The following is a 23,986-nucleotide window of genomic DNA, read 5'->3' as shown; positions in this document are numbered from 1 at the left end:
TTTGAGGACCACGGCTTCATCATTTAACTTTATGCATTTTCTTGGATTCTCTTATTACCTTTCATTTACCTTGTTAACTAAGAAATATCCTGGCCATTTGGTTTTTAGATCATCACACTTTTTAATCATGCCATTTAATACAGGAAGGTGACTGTCTTCTTAAAGACTTTCTCTGGTAGCCTACTAACTTCCTTTTCTAATTTGAATTTATTACCTGGCATGTCTGCTACTTAACTGTGGTTCTGGGATTTAATTCCATTTGCTCTATTGGTTAAATTCACAATTTTTTATATGCCAAGTATTCCTCTTTTTAAAAAGAGGTATTTTATAGGATTATATCCTCTAGTAATTTTTTTTCCAAACACATGTAGGAGAGGTAAACTTTCTGACTCTGCATGTTTGAAAATGGCTCTATTTTTCTTTCACATTGTACCAGCCTATTTTAAATTTCTAAGAAACATCAAATTTCTACAGTAGCCTTCCATGTTATGAATGCACAACATTAGTGCGTTCCTATCCCTTGGAAGTCACAACCTAAGTTAATTGGTTACACACTTAGGGGATAAAATAAATCCCTGGGCTTCTCTCCACTACAATATTCATGGTGAAGTTATATCCCATACTTTACCTTTAGCCACTGTTTCATATCAGTTGCGAAATCAAAGTTTCATTATGAAGCCCTCCTGGTAGATACTTGGAGGAATTACAACACACTTCAGCATGTTTTGAAATGGCCTTTTTCCTGCCCATATTTTACAAAGGCATAATTGCGTAGTGGGAGCCTTTGGAAATTTTTAAGTATCTTCTGTGAACGTGGAGCAATGCAGACATGTTGGCCAAGCTGATCATTTTCGTGGTGGATCTCACGCTTGTTTTGGCCATTTTTGCTATCCTCTATGCTGTTTACTTAATAGCAACTGCAGGTATTTTCATCTTGGCCGTTTTCTATATTGTCAAAAGGATGAACAAAAATTGTGACTCCAGCAAGGACATCTGGGTGCTGGATTCCAGCACTGCTACCGGGAAACCATTTGCCAGCAACACAGGGGGAGTCAGGTCCAGGATGCTCCCTGTCCATCTTCCAGCAGCAAGAGGAGAGGCTTTCTTGCCCGAGAAGTGTGGTTCTGTCTTCTAGAGAGCAAGGAGCTATCTGTGGTGGAGGAGGCACATAGGAAGACCTGCCCACTCAACCAAGAGGTATCTTTTTTTAAATAATTTTTTAATGTTTATTTAAGTTTATTTATTTTTGAGAGAGAGAGAGAGAGAGACAGGAGAGAGACAAATTGTGAGCTGGAGAGAGGCAGAGAGAGAGGGAGACACAGAATTGGATGCAGACTCCATGTCCTGAGCTGTCAGCAGAGAGCCCGATGCAGGGCTTGAACTCATGAACTGAAAGATCATGACCTGAGTTGAAGTCAGATGCTTAACAGACTCAGCCACCCAGGCTGCCCCAAGAGGTATGTGTCTTTTTAAATACATCCTGTCCCCCAAATTATATAAGCTGCTGGTTCCATTAATTCTGGGTTCACCACCACTGAATGATACATTTTATTAAATAAAAGAAACATGGTGGTGGGCGGGGGTGGGGTGGGCCTGGGTGGCTCAGTGGGTTAAGCATCTGACTTCAGCTCAGGTCATGATCTCATGATTAATGAGTTCTGAGTTCCACTTCGGTGAGCTCAAGCTGCACTTCAGGTGAGCTTGAGCCCCACTTCTGGGGAGCATGAGCCCCACTTGGGGTAAAATATGAGCCCTGCTTTTCAGGTGAGCTCTCTCTCTCTCTCTCTTTCTATCTCTACCCCTCATGGGATTCTCTCTCTCTCCCTCTCTCTCTGTCCCTCACTCACCAGTGCCCTCTTTCTCTCAAAAGAAAAGAAAAGAGAAGAAAAGAAAAGAAATGAAACTTGCAGGGACTCCTGGGTGGCTCAGTTGGTTGAATGACCAACTTTTGATCTCAACTCAAGTCATGACCTCACAGTTTGAGATCAAGCCCCGTGTGGGGCTCTGCACTGACAGTGTGGAGTCTGCTTGGGATTCTCTCCCTCCCTCTCTCTCTCTCTGCCCCTCCCCTGCTCATGCTCCCTCCTCTCTCTTTCAGAATAAATAAACGCAAAAAAAAAAAAGAAACTAATGTATCATATTATATCTTATTCCTTAATGAATTTGGATCAACCAGTATATTTTCTTCTGCATGAGGTTATTTTTAAGATGAGCATGTGCAACATTCATTTTAATTATCCCTTCCGTGAATGAGCTCATACAAGTAACATGCATGTTCAGGGTGCAAAACAGAAAGCAAATGCTTCTTATCACTGCCCCCATTTTCAAAAATGGAGTTGGCAGCCTCCATAAGGACTATAAACCATTTTTGTTTTCAACTGCAAGTCTAATTTACTCAGTAAATCAGGGAATCCTACCTGTGCTATTTTCTCTCCCAAGCATCGGTTAGCCACAGGTCACAAGTAGTTGAAACTTTTGTTTTTGTTCTTCAGTTCTTGGTAGAAAAGGGAGTTTGAGAAAATGGCCATTCTTTCTATCTATGGGTTCTTTCCTTGACTCCAAGTGGTTGCCCTCAAGTGGACAATGTATTTTCAAAATGGTCCTTGGAGCAAAAGCAGTATTTGAAACATGTGAGATGACACACAGGAGGCTTCCTCTCTTTTAGGTTGGTGTTCTGGAACACTAGCGATTTTAAGGGGAAAAATTCATGCTGGTATAAGAATAATGCTCCAAACCCTGAAACTGGACTCCTTTGGAATTACTGGGTGGCTTATTCTGTTTCACTGCTTTGGTCCAGTGGAAAGAGGGGGATCTGTTTTGTCATGGTTTTTGTCAGATAAATGGCCAACAGAGAGTCTGTTTGGGTGTTTATGGTATAAATCCAGATAATCCATGGCATAACTGTATTTTCTCAGGAACAATATACAGCTAGTTTGCAGAAGACTGTGGTAAATTGACACAATGTTAGCCATTGTGATTACAGCTTCTTAACCAAGCCCTTGTCCTCATATTTCATCTCCATTGCCTTGTGGACTTTTGGCATCTAATTCTATTTCTTCCTGACAAACTGAAAAAAATCACTTTAGTCTCTATGTAAGACAAATGAACTCCTTACCAAAAAAAGTAGAATTTGACTCAATAAGGAAAAATAATGAGCTTAGTCCCATGAACAACAAATACTTAAACTTTTAGTAGATCTTAAGCATTCTTGCCACACACACACACAAAACAGAAGGAAAATATGTGAGGTGATATGTTAACCAGCTCGAGTGTGGTGATTACTCCAAGATGTATACATATATCAAAATATCAAGTTATATATCTTAAATATAGACTATATATTTAATATTGTAGGTTATTATATTGTAAATATATGCCATATATAAAACATCAAGTTGTACACATTAAATATATACAATTCCTTATCAATAAAGTGAAAAAAAGGAATAGGAAAAAAATTACAAATAAATGCAGCAAGAAAGAAAAAAAATATACTTTTAGAAAACAATGAATTAACTTTAGTTTAATAATGTTACCCATGTTTCAGTCATGGTGTTGGTTCAAGAGTATAGTAACTGCTCCACTGAAGAAACTGATAAATTTTGTTAAGGGATTTAAAAATAATCCTCCATTACATAGTTCCCAGTTTTATAACAAAATGCAGTGTGGGTAACCTAGCTGGTGGGATGTGGGGTGTCCAACCAGACCACACTTTAAACTATTGCCCCTGACTGCTGACCACCTGCATTCCATTTATAATCACAGAGGCGTTATTTTGTGAAATGCTTTTTCAATTCTAAGAAAACTCAACCATCATGAAATATCACAAAAGAGGTACACAGAGTATGCACGTATTTGTCTTCAAGTCTTAGTTCACTCAGCAACTTCTCTAGATGGCACAGAAGGATGAGAGCATGGTTAGGTCAATTTTGATTCAGAAGAGGCAGAAGAACAGGTCCTGAATATGAGGCATTGCCTGAAGTCAGGGATCCTAGAGAAGAACTGACGGGCAGGGAGGAGGGAGAGGAGCGTGAAGAAGGGGGGAAAGACCATGACATGTGAACATGGGGTGTGATTAAACTGAAGGATACCAAGGCGAGCATAAAACGTTGCCTTGTATAGCTTTTGGATACTTCAAGAAACTTCTACACTCAACTGTGCTAGCATTCAGGGGTAATGAGCCACAGATGTACCCCAGCAAGGATTTCTTGCATGGTCTTTGCCATTTTTACCAGAGTTCTCTCATTTTCTGTGTGTTCCTGATGTAAAGGATTAGGTCAATGATAATGATCTGATAAGAAAAGAAACCAAAAGTGCTTTACATTTTGAAGATCTTGAATATCTTGAGCCTCTACTGCACACCTGTCTTACAGGTGCTTTCAGAGAATTGCTGGCCCTGCAGGGTGTTGGGTTTGCATGCCTTTCCAGATTTGTGCAGCTCCCTTGAGGTGCTTTTTGCATCCAGTGCTGTGACTATCCATTAGCCTCTGTGTGGGTTCCAGAAAATTAGCTTTAGTTTAGCTGAATTCTAAATGCTATTAAGTGAGAATTCATTCCTAAGACCTATTATTTATCAACGATTCAACTAGGGCTCCTTTTAGCTTTATTTTATAGACTGTAGCAGCTCAGTCTTAAAATTCAAAAGGACCTTGAAAGTCTTTGGATACACTTCTCAGCCAATTAAGAAATACATTCTACAAAATCCCTGGAAGATGGTTGTTCAGGTCTGCTTAAACATTTTTCATGAGATGCATAAGACAGCCTGTTGTTAAGAAGTGCTTTATAACATCCAGTAGAAATCTGAGCCCCCACAACTGCCATCTCTTTGTCCTATTTTTGCTCCATTAAGCAGTCTAGAAAATAGTTGACTAAGTACAATGACTTCACTGGAACCACAAATCCTAAGAAGAAAAAGGAGCTTCTCTCCTTATTTTCTACTTGCTACTCAAACCATGGAACAATGTTGCCCTTTGCAGTGCAAACAGCCCCATTTAAAACCATAACTTGTAAATAAATCTAGGATGTATTGTGTACTTTAATAGAGGAGTCTTAATTTGTCTTTTCTGACTTCTTGTACATATTTGTTAATCAAGAATTTTGAAATTCATTTCTTCGAAGCTTCCTGAAGTCTGGGAGAGTTGCCAATTTGCACTGCAGAGCAGCATTTTATTAGTGTATTCATAACTATTCAAATGTAATTCTAATGCACTGACCCAATTTCACAGCACATCAAAAATTTAATTCAACCCCAGATGACTCTCCAGATGTCCAATAATCTTCCAGTGGATGTTGTTGTTTAGAAGGTCAGATGAATTTGAACATTTTGGAAAAATTGGCAAACTTGTCAATACAAGTTATTTGTGTATGAATTCAGAAACAGCCACACTTCAAGTATGCTAATCACTACAGAATGAAGCCCCCTTTATCAAAGGTAGCTGAAAGTGGAGAATTGGGACAGGGTCCAGTCATCCCATTTCTGGTGATACTGGGACCAGCTAAAACCTACCTAGGGCTGGGAAAGGGAAGTCCCCATGGCCAGGATCCCTATGGTTTTGTTGCTAGGCTGGGGGCAGTTAGAATGCTAGAAGCCAAAGATTTTCTGGCTTTGTGGATGGCTGAGGGAAAGCAAGCTTTCACAACCTGCAAGACAAGAGTGCTCAAGTTTTGCAATGCATTCCTGGAATGCATCAACTCTTTTTTGTTTCTGCTTTTGGTGACATTGCTAAAATTATATAAGTTTTGGAATCTGGGATTCCAATTAGGATCTTGACCACACTCGTTATTGGCAATTTGTGTCAAGTCGCTGCCCCTCTAGGCCTCTATTCCCCTATCTGAAAAGAAGGAAATGTGAAACCAATGACTTGGAAGGCTCTTTCAAGTCTAAAATACTGTAAACTCTAGAGAATAACATGAGTTATAAATATGAAATGTGGTCAACCAAGATGGCAACTTGCATAGAGGATCTCTCAGCATCTCTCAAAATGCCTTTCTAATATCTGGGGGATTCATGAGATGTGAGAGCCCCCAAGGGACAAGGTGACAATTTTCAAGAGCATTTATAGAACTGAGGGAAAAACTCTTGGAATAAGTTTTCTTAGAGACCCAAAATGTATCCTGATGTTCCTATTGCACCACTTGCTTGTAAGTAAAGGGTGACATCACATGCACATCTGCATCCCATAGACATCAATTATCCCATTAGTTCCGACAGGCTGTCCAGACTTCTAAACCTGTGCATTCTTGTTGTTACCTCTAAGCAAGGCATCTCTTTTGTGTTCTATATTTTTTTTTTTTTAATTTTTTTTTTCAACGGTTTTTATTTATTTTTGGGACAGAGAGAGACAGAGCATGAACGGGGGAGGGGCAGAGAGAGAGGGAGACACAGAATCGGAAACAGGCTCCAGGCTCCGAGCCATCAGCCCAGAGCCTGACGCGGGGCTCGAACTCACGGACCGCGAGATCGTGACCTGGCTGAAGTCGGACGCTTAACCGACTGCGCCACCCAGGCGCCCCTTGTGTTCTATATTGATCATGTACATTACTTTTCCTTCAGGATCTCAATTTGTTCATTCACAAAATAAATACATGGCATAAATAATACTAATCGCTACTCCTGGGCTAATATTATTATTTTAAGGGTTTATTGAATAGATGCTTATTGGTACTCACTGTACTAGACAGTTTGGCAAAACAAAGACATAGAATACATAACCTTTGACTTCAAATGGGTTCCTATTATGTTTCAATTTGAGGGAATCTATGAACTTGACATGAATTAGAAAACTCATGCAAAGTAATCAACTACTTAAAAAAATTTTAATACTTTTTTAAAAGTTAAAATTTCAATAAAAGCTCCGAGTTCGCCAATTTTAATTTCTTCACTTTTAGTAGCCTGTGTTTTGAATAAGCAAAGGAATGCAGGTTATCCAGTTGATTTGCATTGTAAATCATCTTTGTGCCTTAGAAGACAGGCTTTGCTAAAAGTAAATGGATTGATTAGCAACAATTTCTTGAATATGGTGCCAAAAGCACAGACAAAAAATTAAACATAGACAAACTGGAGTACATAAAAATTTAGAAACTTCTGTGCATCAAAGACAGTTTGTGTCTGTGCACAAACAACAAATTGAAAAAGCAACCCAAGAGATGGGAGAAGATATTTGCAAATTATGTACCTGATAAAAGGTTAATACCCAAAATATATAAAGAACTTTTACAACTCAACACCACAAGTAAAACAACCTAATGATAAAATGAACAAAGGACTTGAGTAGACATTTCTCTAGAGAAGATATACATATGGTCAATAAGCACATGAAAAGATGCTCAATCTCACTAATTATTAGGCAAATGCATATCAAAGCTACAGTGAGATACCACCTCACACTCATTGGAATCGCTACTATTAAAAAACAGAAAATAACAAGTGTTAGTAGAGGTGTGGAGAAATCAGACCCCTCGTACACTGTGGATGGGAATGTAAAATGGTGTGGCCACTATAGAAAAACAGCATGATAGTTCCTCACAAAAGCAAAAATCGAATTACTGTATGATCCAGCAATTCAACTTCTGGGTATTATACCCCCCAAAATCAAAAGCAGGGCCTCAGAGAGATATCCATATACCCATGCTCCTGTCACTAATGAACATGAGGTCTGCCCCATTGATTGACTAGCTCCTCATGATGAATTCAATGCTGGTAGTCCCCACCATGGAAATTCTACAAATAAGTACTGTATATTCTTAGGTAAATTGAAAATGATTCATAGCAGGTTTCAGCAGCATTTATTAGATTTGCTTTCAGTCTTAAACGAGATAAGTCAATAATTCACTTGGTGCTCAGATGTAGTTAATTGTTAGGAAGGCTATTCAAATACTTTAGAGAAAATATAATTAACTCAATTAACTTAATTAACTGAAGGCCTCATTTGAAGGCTCCTATCGATAAAGACCAAGCGGGGACAACAGAGAACAATTGCAGGATATTTACTCTGTGATTGTTCTTATTCAAGACACTCAAATGAGGAGACAATCGTATTTCCAGAGGTTCAGGTTCATGATTTCCTTTGGGAATTAAGCCATCTGCTGCAAATGTCCACCTCTGAGTTATCCACATAGCAGTCCAGCCCATTCCTCATATTGCCTCATGTATGCTAAGAGTCTTGGCACCAAACTGAAATCATGTTTTTCCTCTTCTGGGTGAGGAGCTATAGGAATAAACGCCATTTGAAGTCTTTGTTTACACATTGCTGCCAGAGTAATCTTGGTAAAGGATAATGTGGGTAGTTCTTTTTATGGTTGAAGACTTGATATAGCACCTACTCACCTGAACGAGAGTAATGTGAATATCATACTCTAGTAATCGTAGCCTTCTAACCACTTAGCACCAATTATTCCACTGCAGGTTGGCTGAGACTCAGCTGATGTGGGCTGTACATGGCTGGGCTGGGCTGGGCTGTAAGCTGTTACAGGTTGGGTCCATATCTGGTCTACAGGTCCCTCATTCTCCTTGGACTGGATGCCACTTGAAGCATGATCATCTCAAGAAGGACAGAGGGACACTTGTGGACACTAAGGAGTAGGTTGGAGTTGGCACACTGTCACTTTGAATCATATTCCTTTGGCCTAAGAATGTCACATGACATCAGTGGAACAAGGAGGTACCCTCCTTCTTCCATGGGGGTCATGAGAGGGAGGAGTATTTGCTGAATAATTGAATAGACCCATGAGAATAACATTTTTATAATCAATAGCATTATCAATATTATTAATTGGTCCTTATTTGCTATGAAACAAAATGCAGATTTAACATTACCAAAGCGAAATTTAATATAGGAGTTGAAATCCATGTGCTTTACTTTTTGAGATTTTCCATGATTCCAATTAGAAATAAATTGGGTCTAGGGGCGCCTGGGTGGCGCAGTCGGTTAAGCGTCCAACTTCAGCCAGGTCACGATCTCGCGGTCTGTGAGTTCGAGCCCCGCGTCAGGCTCTGGGCTGATGGCTCGGAGCCTGGAGCCTGTTTCCGATTCTGTGTCTCCCTCTCTCTCTGCCCCTCCCCCATTCATGCTCTGTCTCTCTCTGTCCCAAAAATAAATAAAAAAATGTTGAAAAAAAAATTTTTTAAAGAAATAAATTGGGTCTATTTGCTAGAAAGAAGTGCTTAGAAGCTGAGTCTGCTCTTTCTGTGGCAGTTTCTCAAGGCTGGAAATTATTGCATTGTGTGTGCTCTGAACTCCTTCCTCAGCCTCCATCATCACTGCTGATGGCTCAGCTCCTCCACAAGGGTACATAGATTGGATCAAAGGTCAGTGCTGTCTTGGTAGAACAGCTTTGGGGCAGGGGCTTTGGGGCAGGCAACATCCTAGGTCTACCATAGAATGGCTCTGAACTTGGGCAAGTCATGTAAACTCACAAGTCTACAGTTTATTTAGTAAAATTTGCCCAAACTGACAAATAGGTTGCTGTATTGATTGAATGAGACTAAATATGGAAATATATTTCAAAATATTAACCAGAAAATACAGAGACTACAATCTCTGTGGGTTTTAGTTCTCTTCCACTGTGTTTATTTACTTAATTTCTCTTATTAGTCAAGAGTCACTGAGAGCAGAACAAAATTTTTCTCCTATGGATCAATAGTTAAATAACATTCTTATATTAATTAATTATTCTTAGAGATCACTGACAGAAATTGATTATAATAAAAATGACCAATTGGTGAATTATTTAAATTTGGTTTCAATAATATAGGTTACCACACTTGTTCCAAAATTTCCATTTCAGAATGTCACCTAACAGATATTGACCACAAAGGAGATAACTTATTGAAGCAAGTGATTTTTCTCATTTTGTTAAAAATGATAATTATTCCAATATATAACTCAAGTCTTATTAATATTTAATCAAGTAGCACTCTTAAAGTATTTAAGAATTGTCAGAATTCTGGGGCATCTGGGTGGCTCAGGCGGTTAAGCGTTCTCATGGTCTGTGAGTTTGAACCCTGCATCAGGCTCTGTGCTGACAGCTCAGCTTCAGACTCTGTCTCCCTCTCTCTGTGCTCCTTCCCCGCTCATACATACATTCTCTCTCCCTCTCTCTCTCTCTTTCAAAAATAAATAAACATTTTAAAAAATGAAGAATGTCAGAATTCCTCATTTCACTTTACATGTGGTTTGTTGAATAAGAAAATGTATGACTAATTCATACATTCTTAATATTTTTTTTCATCTCCAGTTTTGATTGCCAGCAGTTTTACCAAATAACATCTCTATGAAACACTATGATTTCAAGTCACTGTTGGTCTTGACAAGTTCAAAAGGAGCAAATAACAGATTTCTTTTAGAACAAGATTCATGTATCTGAGACAGGCCTGCCAAATTTAAGACAAATGAACTTGGGAAGGCTCTGTTCCTAAGGGTTATTCACTTCACAGCCAGGTTTATTTAGCTGGAGACCACTTATAGTATGAATGAGAAAAATAATATAAACATAACTTTTGTGGAATCATGGGATAGTTCATATGCTCACACATCTCAAATATGTAAATTAATCATTCAAAAAAAAGAACAATTTCTGAAAATGGACATGACTATAAAAAAAACCATCAGTAGCTGTATAAAATCCATCTTGCTTATATTATACTAGTGTTTTATAAACACCAGTATATGGATAAATATTAATTTTCTCCAATTCCTTTACTCTGAAATGTTATAGATGCTGGCAAAATTCTTGAGTTGCCACATAAACATTTTTAATACTCCCAGAGTTAGGAAAACCTCAAAACTCCAACATGGAAATGCTGACATCAGGATATAAGATAACACATTTTAAAAGCCTCCAAATGAATTGCTGCATGATAGGCTTCATTCCATTGTTTTAAATGGGATGAAATAGTCTTCCTTTAATTTTTTATTTTTTTGTATTCTTTTCAATGAAGAATGCTTAAGCTCCTAAGAAAGCCTGAGGTGCATGAAATAGAGGATACGAATGCAAAAAGATTTTAATTCTAAGTAGTAGCATATCAATCAATGGCTAATGTGTTTCAATTCTTCAATCTTTCAATGCTCTTTGCACTGTGACTTTACAATCCCCATCAGAAGGTGCTGTGTCTGTTTTCCCATTTCTTTAATCTGGGCTGGTCTTTGGACTTGGTTCAGCTAATAGAACATGTTGGAAGGGAGCCAGTTCCTGGTCTATACGTTGCGGGACCTCCCCACTTCCACACTCTCTCTTGGACTACTGCCAGCATCTTGGGAAAAAGCCCCTGCCAGGCTGCTAGAGGATGAGCTCATGTATACTGCAGGGCCCTATTGTCCTAGCTAAGGCCATACTAGACCCGCCTATAGCCGGTGACTCCCAAACATGGTGAGAGGGCCCACCTGTCTCACCCACACCTGACCACAGATGTGTAAGGGAATCCTGTGAGACCAGAAGACCCACCTTGCTGGCTCATAAACCTTTGAACAGTAATACCTACTTACTATTGTTTAGCTACTACTTTTGGGCTACTCTAACTCATGTTGAGAATGCAGTTTCTTAGAAGCTCTAAATGTTTTTTGTTTTCGTTTTTATTTTTGGTTTTTGTTTTATTTACAGAAGCTGTTTTCATGCTAGATTTGCTCAAATTCACATTGGTTTTGTAGTTCTGAGGAGAATTCATTGGCTTAAGGCTGTTTTCACAGAAACTCACGTGTGATGTAATTTTGTCCTGTATCTTAGGCTACTAGAAGCCTGATCATGCCACTGGCAAAGAAGTAGCCAAATAATTTCAAAAGGTGAAGAATCCAAATCCCGTCCTTAAAAAAAAATTTAAAAATTAAAAAAAAGAAAGTTTAGTAAAATGAGTATTAGTTTGTGGATTTTTTTAAATGTTCATTTATTTATTTTGAGAGAGTGGGGGAGGGGCAGAGCAAGAGGAGAGAGAGGATCCCAAGCAGGATCCACACTCGCAGCATAGAGCCCGATGTGGGGCTCAAACTCATGAAACCATAAGATCAGGACCTGAGCCGAGATCAAGAGTTGGATGCTTAATGGACTGAGCCACACCAGTGCCTCTTAGTTTGTGGATTTAAAGGCTGGTTCAGTTGAACTCATAGTAATGAAAGCAGAAAAGATGTCAAGAAGACAGAATTAAGTCTGAATATAATTTTTCTCTCAAAATGTCAACATGTATATTAAAATGTATACAAAATTATGACAGGTTGGGTAAACAGCAACAAATACATGTTGTATAAAATACAGATAATATGAGGGAATACAGAAAAGGCAAACTTTTAAGGGATGAACAAATCCAGACCAAGAAAACATTAATAAAAAGTTCAAGGTGTGATATAAATATTAGAGAAGTTCAAATTTAAAGAAGAGAAGTCTGAAAGAGACAAAACACAGAAGACAAAAAGTCTAATCCACAGCAATAATTACCTAAGTAATAAGATAGCAGAAAATGTTAAACAATAAATATCATAACAAAAAAAAGTGAACCATGAACTGTAAGAAATTCTAGGAAACAAAATAGATCATAGATACGTAATAATATGAAGTTCTGAACAAAATAATTGAAGCTAAAGTAATAAAATATATAAAAAGCTATATCCTAATAACAAGTAATATACTTTATTTCAATCAGTCATATTTACAAAACAATTTTGTATGAATTAGAATGAAAAGTAGAAATAATATTAGACTATGCTCAAGATGTGCACACACACACACACACACAAAATAAAACTAATAATAACCAAAATTAAAGAGAAAAGCTGCAACTACCTACAATCTTAAAACTTTTCTTCAGGAAAACGTCTGGGAGCAAAGAAGTAATCAGAATTGAAATTGCAGAGTATTTCCAAGGTTATTATAATTAAAACACTGAACATTGAAACTTGAAAGCTGAGAAAAATACATAGCCTTACATAACTATGAAACTAACAAGAAAGAATAAAAGCAAAAGAATCAACTATGGAAGGTCCAAAGTTAGAAAGATTAACAACATAAACTTAAGGAAAAAAATAACAAAGATACAAAGAAACTTAATGAACTAGAAAACAGAAAAAAGGTGGCTACATAAATTGAAAAGCAAGTAAAGAGGGGCAAAATAGTAATACAACAGGTAACTTACTGCTGAACCTAATTAACAAAGGAGAAAATACAATACTGACATTTTAAAATAGAGAATCAAAAACACAGAGGTGCTTCAAACTACCCAAAATATTTTGCAAACTGCATTAAACTAAAAAAAAATTTTCATTTCATCTCCTTTTGAGTCATGACCATATACTATTGTGTTTTTGCTTTCTAATGTGAGAGAATGCATGCACGTGCCACTGGAGGAGAGGGGCAACGGGGAGAGCAAGAGTAAAAATCTTAAGCAGGCTACACACTCAGTGTGGAGCCCAATGCCAGGCTCAATCCCACGACACTGGGATCATGACCTGAGCTGAAATCAAGAGTCAGATGTTCAACCAACTGAGGCACCCATGCCCCTATACTATTGTTTTGAATCTTCTGGGTTCCATGGGTAGGGTGCACAGGTTGGAGGTCAAGAAGTCAGGTGTGATAGGGGCTTTGGGGGAATGGAGATTGGAGGAAAAGGACCCAGAGACCAGATTTTGGGCAAGGATCATCTGGAAGCAGGAATGGGCTGAAGGAGGTGGTGGCTAGCTAGGTGTCAGCAGCCAAGCCAAGGCAGGGAAGGAGAGAGCCCATAACAGAGAACGTGCATGAAAATGGGTCTATCCAGCAAAGGGGCCTACAGCAGGGTTATTTTTGCCGCCTCATCTTTCGGTACACTTCCCCAAGTACCCCATTGGCCATCTCTCAGAATCTTTCATAGTTTTTTTTTTTATTTATTTTCTTTATGTTTATTTATTTATTTTGAGAGAGAGAGAGAGAGTGCACGTGCGCACATAAGCAGCAGAGGGGCAGAGAGAAGGAGAGACAGAATCCTAAGCAGGCTCCACACCATCAGCACAGAGCCTGATGCAGGGCTCCAGCTCACAAACCCGGAGATCATGACCTGATCTGAGATCAAGAGTCAGACACTTAACTGACTGAGCCACCCAGGTGCCCCTCTCTCATAGTTCTAAAATGCACTATGTGTGTTTGTTTTCCAATATTTACTTAGACTTATTTTGTAACAAATATCTGAATGAGATCTATTTAACATAATTTTTAACATGACTTGATTTGGTACTCCTGGTTTTGGAAATGCATATTACACTCCTGGTTTTGGAAATACATATTACACGAAAAGGAGGGTCTAAACCTGTTTGTTCCCTCAGCAGGAAATTAGAAAGGGCAGGTTCCTCTGAAAGAAGCAATGTTTTGTTTCTTCCTTTGAAAGTGCATTTTAACCAAGCCGAATAGATGCTAAGCAGTTGGTCAGTAATTTGACACTGAAGAGCAATACACAATTTGTATCTTATTTCCAGTTTCCCACAATGAGTGTTAATTCCTCCCTGCTTTTGCTTTTGCTATTTTTCATGAGCAGGACATTTACTGATTTCTTCTCTACTTGGTAAACTCCAAACCAGGTTCAAACTAAAAAACAAAGTTTTACATTTAAACTAAAACACCTCCATTTTAGTGAAGGTTTTCCTGGTAACCCCAAGCAAAATAAACCCCTACTTCTGTGAGTTCATATTGTTTTGTTCTTAAGCATGGCACTAATTTTGTATTGTATTTACAGTCCTGTCTCTTACTAAGCCACAAGCTCTTCAAAGGTCCAGTGAAGGAACCTGCAGCCCCTCAAATGTTATAGATTTTAACATTAAGATAAATGCATTTGAAATTAAATACTTAAATTTTTTATTTTTTTATTTTTTTTAATATTTTTAAAAAATATTTATTTATTTTTAAGAGAGAGAGACAGACAGAGTGTGAGCAGGGGAGGGGCAAAGAGAGAGGGAGACAGAGAATCCAAAGCAGGCTCCAGGCTCTGAGCTGTCAGCACAGAGCCCAATATGGGGCTCAAACCCACAAACCATGAGATCACAACCTGAGACGAAGTCGGATGCTTAACTGACTGAACCACCCAGGCACCCCAAATACTTAAATATATGTACATGTTCAATTTTTCATTGCAGTAATGGTAATGGTACCTGGCTTTGCTAGATCTACTCCAAATTTTAGTCAATTAAAAGAGTTTTAATGTTTCAAGGTGATTATCTTTCCAGAGGGAATAATTATTCTCTATTATGATTATTAATTAGATTTTCCAATTGGGTTTGATTGAAGAGAGCCACATTTTTAAATATGCCAGTTCACTCCTCATTTTATCTAGCACATGAATACACATGATTATATTTGGATTCCAAATAAGTAATAAGAAAAGAGAAGCATTCAGTGTTTGAAAAGAATGAATTACACCACCCCAAGGTGATCTGTTTGTCTGCCATGATAACTAATGCAGCGTTCCCTGATAACCAAGAGGAATAAGAAATACCTTACAAATACACCATATTTAAAATAACCTATATTTTAATAACCTACTCTGACATGGATTTTTATTTTCTTGGAGAGCTAATCAATGATTTTGCCCCCAAATTGTATCACATGTTTGTTCATTTAATTTTTCAATCAATAGTCATTCATTAGATACCTGTCACTTTAGCAGGCACTATATGCTAAAGACACATAAATAGCACAGGCAAATGTTTTAAAAAGTAAAATTATGTTATGCATTCATCACTGCTTTGATCCCCAAGAAAACGTATAGCTTATCCTTGAAGAAAAAAATGCAATTACATTATATACTTGAAATGGATATAATGTTATTTGTCAATTATATTTCAATTAAAAAAAGAGAGAGAAAGAAAAATCCGCAGGTTCTCTGTATAGGGTATGGCTCTTAGCTTTCCCAACAGCTAATAATGTTTTATTTTTTCATTTTTTTTTTTTTAACTTTGGGACAGTGAGACACAATTTGCCTCATAATCATAGCAAATATGGAAACAATGCCAGCAAGCATTTCCTAAGGATGAGCATGCACGTTTTGTTGAACTCATAGATTCCAGTTGGGTAAGAGTGTTTCTTCATGGTGAAAGAAATAGGCTCTCCCATTAGGGCCGATGTCACAGAGCAGGTAGGGACAGGTCTCAGGCTCACAGTTACAAGGCCTCATACTTAGATTCTGTGATCTCCACCGGAGTTTACATGTACGGTCACAAAAGGAAGCTAAAGGGTTAAAAGATAATGCCCCATGAATTCTTGAAAGTAAATATTGAAAATACACCCCAATGTTTAACCCAATTTCATCATTTATTCATTTCTCTTCTTTTTTTCCAGCATGCTAGATACCTTAAAATGTAAAAATGACATGAGGATAGGGGCGCCTGGGTGGCTCAGTCGGTTAAGCGGCAGACTTCGGCTCAGGTCAGGATCTGGCGGTCCGTGAGTTCAAGCCCCGCGTCGGGCTCTGTGCTGACAGCTCAGAACCTGGAGCCTGTTTCAGATTCTGTGTCTCCCTCTCTCTCTGACCCTCCCCCGTTCATGCTCTGTCTCTCTCTGTCTCAAACATAAATAAACGTTAAAAAAAAAAAACTAAAAAAAAAATGACATGAGGATAAAAGGGAATATGGCAGTGGTACTGTATTAGCGTTGTATACTGACAGGTGGTCACTATACTTGTGAACATAATATAACATATAGACTTGTTGAATCACTATGTTGTACACCTGAAATTCCTGTATGTTGTGTGTCAACTACACTTCGATTTTTTAGAAAAAGTTTTCATCAAAAAAAAAAAAAAAAAGTGAAAATGTCCCAGAACTCTTTCAATCTCTAAGAGACCCTACTTTTCAATAAAAATTAAGGTTTTGGCTAAATTATTTGAACCATGATTCTGGCTCAGCATTCTCATTGCCTCATTCTCCTCAGTTCCTAATCCCTTCTTAAAAATCAAAGCTCTGGGAAAAACAAGCCAATACATAGAGCTCTCAAATGTATCCCTCAATAGACTGCTATAAAATACTTTAAGATAGTATTTACTTAAAATTTATGCCCCTTGGGTCACAGAAAACACACTCTCATATCCTTTCTCTTATTTTTTATTTATTTATTTATTTATTTATTTATTTATTTATTTATTATTTATTTATTTATTTTCCTTTCTAAATGCCATTAAGATGAAATGAGAGGGACGCTTGGGTGGCTCAGTTGGTTGAGCGCCCACCTTAGGCTTGGGTCATGATCTCATGGTTCATGGGTTCAAGCCCCACATCGGGCTCTGTGCTTACAGCTCAGAGCCTGGAGCCTGCTTCCGATTCTGTGTCTCCCTCTCTCTGTGCCCCTCTTCTTCTCACATTCTGTCTTTCTTTCTCTCTCAGAAATAAATAAACATTAAAAAATTAAAAAAAAAAATGAAATGAGAATATGGGGTAGAATTCCAGCCCTTTCCTTGTTCCCAATTCCAGAGGTGCCATATATAAATACCCCCTTCCAAATTCACTCCTTATATCTTTTCACAAGTGTAATTACAAGGAGAAAATTTTTTATTTTATTCTCAAAGGGAGATTGAAACTCTAGAAGAGTTATAACTACAAACATGTAAGAGTATGTTTTTAAGTAAATGAATTTCATTGGTTCTCTCCTTATATTTCTTAAAATTTGAAAATACTAAAAAAAGGTCTACCATATTCTGACATTAAAAATAAAATTCTATGAAAGGAAGAAGTCAAAAAGCTGTTCTCATATCCCCTGCCCTTAAGGCAAATATCAAGAGCTTGATATTTGTTCTTCCCAACTTTCCTTTATGCTTATTCTGAAATATGTATGTACTTACAAAATATCAGGCTACACATATGAGATTAAACTTGACTGTTCCATTTAAAAATGTATGCCTCCTAGGTCATTATGTGTATACCTATTTACGATTGCTGAATATTAGCAACTTTTTTAATATTGGCAAGTTTTTTTCCAGCTTGGTAGGTGGAGAATTTTACTTGGCATTTTGAAAAATTACCTATGAGTTTAATGTTGCTTATATTCCAAAATATCTTAATCTACGAATATAAAACATACTCAGAATTCAGATATTTCTCAGAAACCCTACAGCAGAGAATTGCTAAGAAGTTTTTCTTGAGCAACTGTTGGATTTTTTCTATTTTTAATTTATTTGGATTGCACACAGATTATGAAATTTATAAGCCTATCTTCTCGATCTAACTGTGCATATTTTTTTTTTTTGCTGAGAGGAAGATATTCAAAAGAAAAACCATAATTATTATTAAATTATACATTTATTTTGATATTATAACAATCAAACAGTAGATAAACTAAAAAGTCCTCATCCTTCCCGCATACCACTTCCCAGAGGCAGTTGCTGTGAACAGCTTGGTGTTTATTCTTTCTTTTTTTTAATTTTTAAAAAATTTTTTTAAAAAAATGTTTTATTTATTTTTGAGACAGAGAGAGACAGAGCATGAACAGGGGAGGGGCAGAAAGAGAGGGAGACACAGAATCCGAAGCAGGCTCCAGGCTCTGAGCTGTCAGCACAGAGCCCGACGTGGGGCTTGAACCCACGAACCATGAGATCATGACCTGAGCTGAAGTCGGACGCTTAACCGACTGAGCCACGCAGGCGCCCCTTGGTGTTTATTCTTATGAGCATTTTCTATGCATAGACCTATATCTATAGTTCATTTAATCTGTGTCTGTAAGCTCCATTGGTATCTGACTCTAATTACATATATCTCAGACACCAGCTTATTTCTTCCTCTTTAACAGCTATATAACATTTCACTGTATAAACATGCTGCAATTTTTAAATCATTTATTTGTGTTGATAGAAATTTAGGTAATTCCAGCTTTCATGTTTATATAAGATATTTCTTTGCAAACATATAGGAATAGATCTTTACAGTAAATCTGTAAAGTGGAACTTTCTGGTCAAAATGTGTACGCCCACTGAAAAGTTAGTAGATGTGTCCTCCAAAAAGTTTATATCAATTCATATCCTTACCAGCGTACATCAGGCTGGTTTCCCCTTCCCAAACCCTAACGTAATGATGTCATTCATTACTCAATCTGATGGGTAGAAAAGAAATTCTATCTTAAAAAAAAACACACAGATTAAAAATTCTAAATATGGTTCAGCATCATTGAATATACTACTGGACATTTATCATTTGAACAATGTTCTTTCATTTCCCAAGAGATATACTCAGTATGTGACCATTAAAATGGCTCTAAGTTTCTAAAACCTAAAAGTTTTCTCTGTGGAGCAGTACACAAATGATCAGAGGCATGGAAAATGGACCATACTAACTAAAGATCCTTTAAACCTGTAACCCAGCTTGTTTTAGAAGAAGCAAAACGTATTTTTACTAGAAATTAATATTTCAAAATATATCAATATATATTCTAAAACCCAAGTACCATGGTCATCAGGTGTCTTGAAGAGTCCAATGTGTCAGATATAGCTAATTAAGGCCAAAGTTAGCTCTCTTAAACCTTGAAATTTTATAGCTATTGAAAACAGACAAGGGCTTTTCAAACTTTAAAGTGCTAATGAATCAACTGACGTCTTGTTCAAATGCAGATTTTGAATTCTATGGTGGGGCCCAGGATTTTGCATTTCTGTGCCACTGCTGCTGGTCTGAAGACCACACTACTGAGTTGGGAAGGCTTTAGACCTCAACCAGTTTAGCTCATTTTATAAACAGAAAAAATGGTTAATACACCCTGATACCCACTTTTTTAACTTAAAGAAACACACAGAATTTCCTTAAGTGTTTTAAGCTAACGAACATCCTATTTGTGTGACATAAATAATATGTGAACAGACTTATGAATAATACAACATCTGTAGCTCTTAGAAAAGAAAACAGTTAATTAGGGATCACATGAATTATGTAATAATTTTTAACGTTTAATGTTTTGTTCTTTCTAGGTCATTCAAGCTGCTATCTACACATGAATAACAAAGAAATGCTCATAAACAAGCAGAAATACCCAGGAGGCACGAAGAGTTATAATACTTCAAAAATGTGCGTCTTGTGACAGCATAGCCACAGAAACGGTAGATTTTAGAACTCTAAAAACTCAACCTTGAAGAGATAAAAATGCTATCCGACAACACAGTACTGAAACTTAACGAAATGCCTCTGGAGCTTGAAATACCTAGAGCCGCCAAAATATTCAAGAATGAAATTGAAAAAGTTTCTTCAAAACGCCTTAGCTAACCAAACGTGAGCATATTTGCCATCATGGCAAAAGTGACTACTGCTTTTGCTGGTCTCAGCCTGGGCCAGGTGGGGCATCCTTCACTGTCTGACTGAAGACAGTGTGAAGGCCATGCTTCCTTCTACTCTGACCAGATGTGATTTGTCTCTCCACCATAACATCCTGTCAATAACCGTACTTGCCACACATCACATTCTCTGTTTTACGTGCTTCAGTTACTTGTAGTTTTTCCTATTTCATCCTTAGATTATTCTCTTTAAGTTTATTTGAGAGAGAGAGAGAGAGAGAGAGAGAGAGAGAGAGAGAGAGAGAACACACGAGTGCGAGTGCAGGGGAGAGGCAGAGAGAGAATCCCAAGCAGACTTGGTGCTGCCAGCACAAAGCCTTGATGGGGTGCTCAAACCCACGAACCGTGAGATCATGACCTGAGCCAAACAAAGTCAGATGCTCAACCCATGGAGCCACCCAGGTGCCCCAATCCTTAGATTGTCCTTATGCTATAGCAGCTGCATCTCAGCTGCTCTGTATTGTCAACAGTGCCTACCCAAGTGCTGTGAATATTCATAAGCTTTTCTTAAATCCCCACAAAATCTACAGCCACAGGGATCAATGCTGTATAATCCAAGTAAAGATGAAAATGAATGAGGAGGACCGTCAGCTGAGGAATGAGCTTAACAGAGTCCTCAAAAATTCAACAGGAAGGAGATGATGTTCGAGTCCTAAGCATCTGTTCACATCTTTACTCATGGTTAATTCCTTAAGAGTAGTGAAATCAGTGGCTGAATCCTAATTTTAAGAATTCTAGTTCCCATCTTTGTTTATTGGAAGTGAAGATGAGACTCTGACAGTGTCAGAAGAGCAGTTGGGCTGAGAAGGTGTCAGAGGAGCCATTGGGAAAGGAGAAACATGGGAAGCTTGGCATCCTGGAATGTGGACCAGCACTGGATTCTCAGAAAGCTGAGCTGGACACAAGAGTGTGTATCAAGGAAGTTTACTTTGGGAAGTTTCATCCCAAGGAACTGGATTGAGAGACTGGAAAGAGGAATACAAGGAACGTGTGTTATGAAGCTCAACAAAACTGTGGGCAGTTGGGGCTTCATCCTCCAGGGGGCACTCTGAGAAGGTGTGGCGCATACACTGCAAAGTTGTCCACCAGAAGGACAAGGAGAAACGATCCATCGGCTTTCTTTTCCCACTGGTCAAGAGTGATGGGAGGCAGGGGGATGATGGTGTTCATGACTTTGCACTTCCAGGATTGCCCCTGATTCAGAATAGCTGAATGGTTTCCAGAAGTTATATATTTTTTAATGTTTATTTTATTTTTGAGAGAGAGTGCACTAGTGGGGGGGAGTGGCAGAGAGAGGAGGATGACAGGATCAGAAGCAGGCTCTGCACTGACAGCAGAGACCCCGATGCAGTGCCTGAACTCATGAACCATGAGATTGTGACCTGAGCTAAAGTCAGATGCTTAACCAACTGAGCCACCCAGGAGCCCCTCCAGGAAGTATCTTAAGAGATGTCAAAAGAAAAGGTCCAGAGCAGAAAGCAAAAGATAGATGTGGCCATTGATGTAGGGTGCTGGCAGGTGACACCTTCACCAAGCTGGGTGCTGTAAAAAGGCAGGCAGAGAGGATGTGATCTAAGACACAAGAGGGTGCTGACACAAGCTTGTAGAAGCACATGAGTCTAATGCAGATCTGTCTGCCCTGGAAATAATGATCACAGGTTGATAACCATCCCTTCTGAACAACCGTCTGTGAAGGGAGCCCAAAGACCAATAGGTAGCCTGAGAAAGAAACTAGATGGGGAGTGGAAGAAGCTAGGGCATTGGGAACATTGCCGTTGCCTAGAACCAAACTCCACCTTCTCTATGCTTCAAACACAGACCAACATGTAGGTTGGAGTTTTTCTTTCTCTCTCCTTATGTCTTTGATATTTGATTGCTACTTATTTTAACTTGCCAGCTCTAACAGAGAGCAATGCCATCTGCCAGCCATTTTTTATCTGCTCATTAAGTTACTTTAATGGCTTTAGGTGCTCTGAGTTTTAGGGAAAGCTCTCAGCTTTTTCTGCTCATAACCAATCTTCGTTTGGGTTATTCCAAAAGCTGCCCCTGAGGAAAGGATGTGGGTCCAAGTGGTCTACTTGGGAGGTGACCCCAGGAGGTGCTGTGAGTGGGGAGGGAGGGAGGGAAAGAAGGCAGCCGGTGCAGATGTGCGCATGAGCAGGTTAGCGGTATCCAATTTTTCTGGGAGTATGCCCCACTGAGTGACAGGGTAACTGGCGTGTATGTGCACTGAGTCCAGTTCCTAATTAGTTGAAGTTTACTACTGGGAGCATTAAGCTGACTGTAGCCCTAAGCTGCCCTCCACACAGGCAGACAGAACATACTTCCCTAGTGCCAAGGAAGCCTCCAGGCAGAGAAAGCAAGCAGAGAAGTGTGGCTGGTTGAGGTGGAGGGGGTGGGTGGTTACTACCGCTACAATGAATCTAGAAGATGGCAGAAGACATCCACATCAGGGCAATGGTAGTAGCTCCTACAATACACTCTGAAATTATTTTGCAAAGGGCAAAATGTCCAAACATGGAGAAAAACAACAGCAACCACCTCCTTGTGGCATCTAGATGGAAAGAATAGTCAATTAGTACAGGGTAGGAAGGAATTAAAATCAGCTTTGAAACTGAGGTCATTTTTAAAACTGCAGACAAAACATTCAAAACAGCATTGAATCTCCTTAATAAAAATTCCCTTGCTATTACTGAAGAACACATTGGGAAAGAAACCGACATGTTTACTGCTCTGGCCTATAAACAAAGGACTTCACCAACCCCTGTTAAATATCAACCGCTTGGCTCTGTTTCTCTATGAACACCCAGAAACCGGAAACCTGGGAGCCTTTGATTCTCTTGTACTAGTCATTGTTCTGGACCACCACCAAGGTGGAGTCACTCAAAAATGAGAGGCAGTTCAACCTATTTTTTCCCTCCACCCGATGCTTTCCATTGGAAAAGCTTAATGAAAACTTGCCATGGATTTAGGGGATTTCACCATGGTTAGAAGACTGCACAGAGCACAAAAGAGAGGCTACAAAGCAAATACTTTCAGTGGCTTCATACGTTAAAAATTCACCCCAATTCATTTTCTGTACTCACCTCTGCCACAGCCTTTCAGTGAGCTGAGACAGCCCCTCCTTCGGATCTGGGCTTGGCCACATAACTTGCTTTAAACAATGTTAATGGACATGACAAAAATCCAAAGGTTGGGCTTGTCTTCGTGGCATTTGTGATCCTCTGTGAGAAGAATATGTCCTAAGTAACTGCCACCCCTCCCTCAGCCCAGAATGAAACAGGGAGCTGACTTGACCCCAATCCCAGCCAGAAGCTTCCATGATGAAACACAACACCTGAAGCAAAGCTGCCCAGCCAAGCCCATTCTAGATGAGATCAGAGCCATCAACCTGAGAACTCAAGCATGCAGACAGCTGCTTATGGTTGTAACCTGCTGAATCTGGAGGTGAATTTATTATGCAACATTATTGAGGCATTGTAATCTTTCTCAATAAATACCAAAGTATCCAGTGTACTAATTCCCATTTATTTTTATTTATATATACAAAGCATTTATTATACCAAAGTATTTATTATCCATAGAGGAGAGAGATTGAGGGAGAAGAGTGGAGAATGAAGACTTTTTCCTTTTACTCTATCTATTTCTGTAATTAGGAATTTTTTTTGTAACTATGCACTACTTGTTTAATTTATAAGGAAAATAAATCTGACAAACATTGTTTCCACAAACGAAAAG

At 38.5% G+C, this 23,986-nt stretch overlaps 1 long non-coding RNA gene across 1 annotated transcript; it reads left to right on the top strand.

Moving 5' to 3' along the window:
- Positions 1-638: 638 nt before the first annotated feature.
- LOC131485424 (uncharacterized) lies at positions 639-23,759 on the top strand. Its single transcript, XR_009248839.1, has 2 exons — positions 639-1,197; positions 19,889-23,759. It is a non-coding gene; the product is annotated as an uncharacterized LOC131485424 (long non-coding RNA).
- Positions 23,760-23,986: the final 227 nt, after the last annotated feature.

Source organism: Neofelis nebulosa, chromosome 9 (genome assembly GCF_028018385.1).
Source record: "Neofelis nebulosa isolate mNeoNeb1 chromosome 9, mNeoNeb1.pri, whole genome shotgun sequence".
NCBI lineage: Eukaryota > Metazoa > Chordata > Mammalia > Carnivora > Felidae > Neofelis > Neofelis nebulosa.
This window is presented reverse-complemented; position numbering and strand designations above follow the sequence as displayed.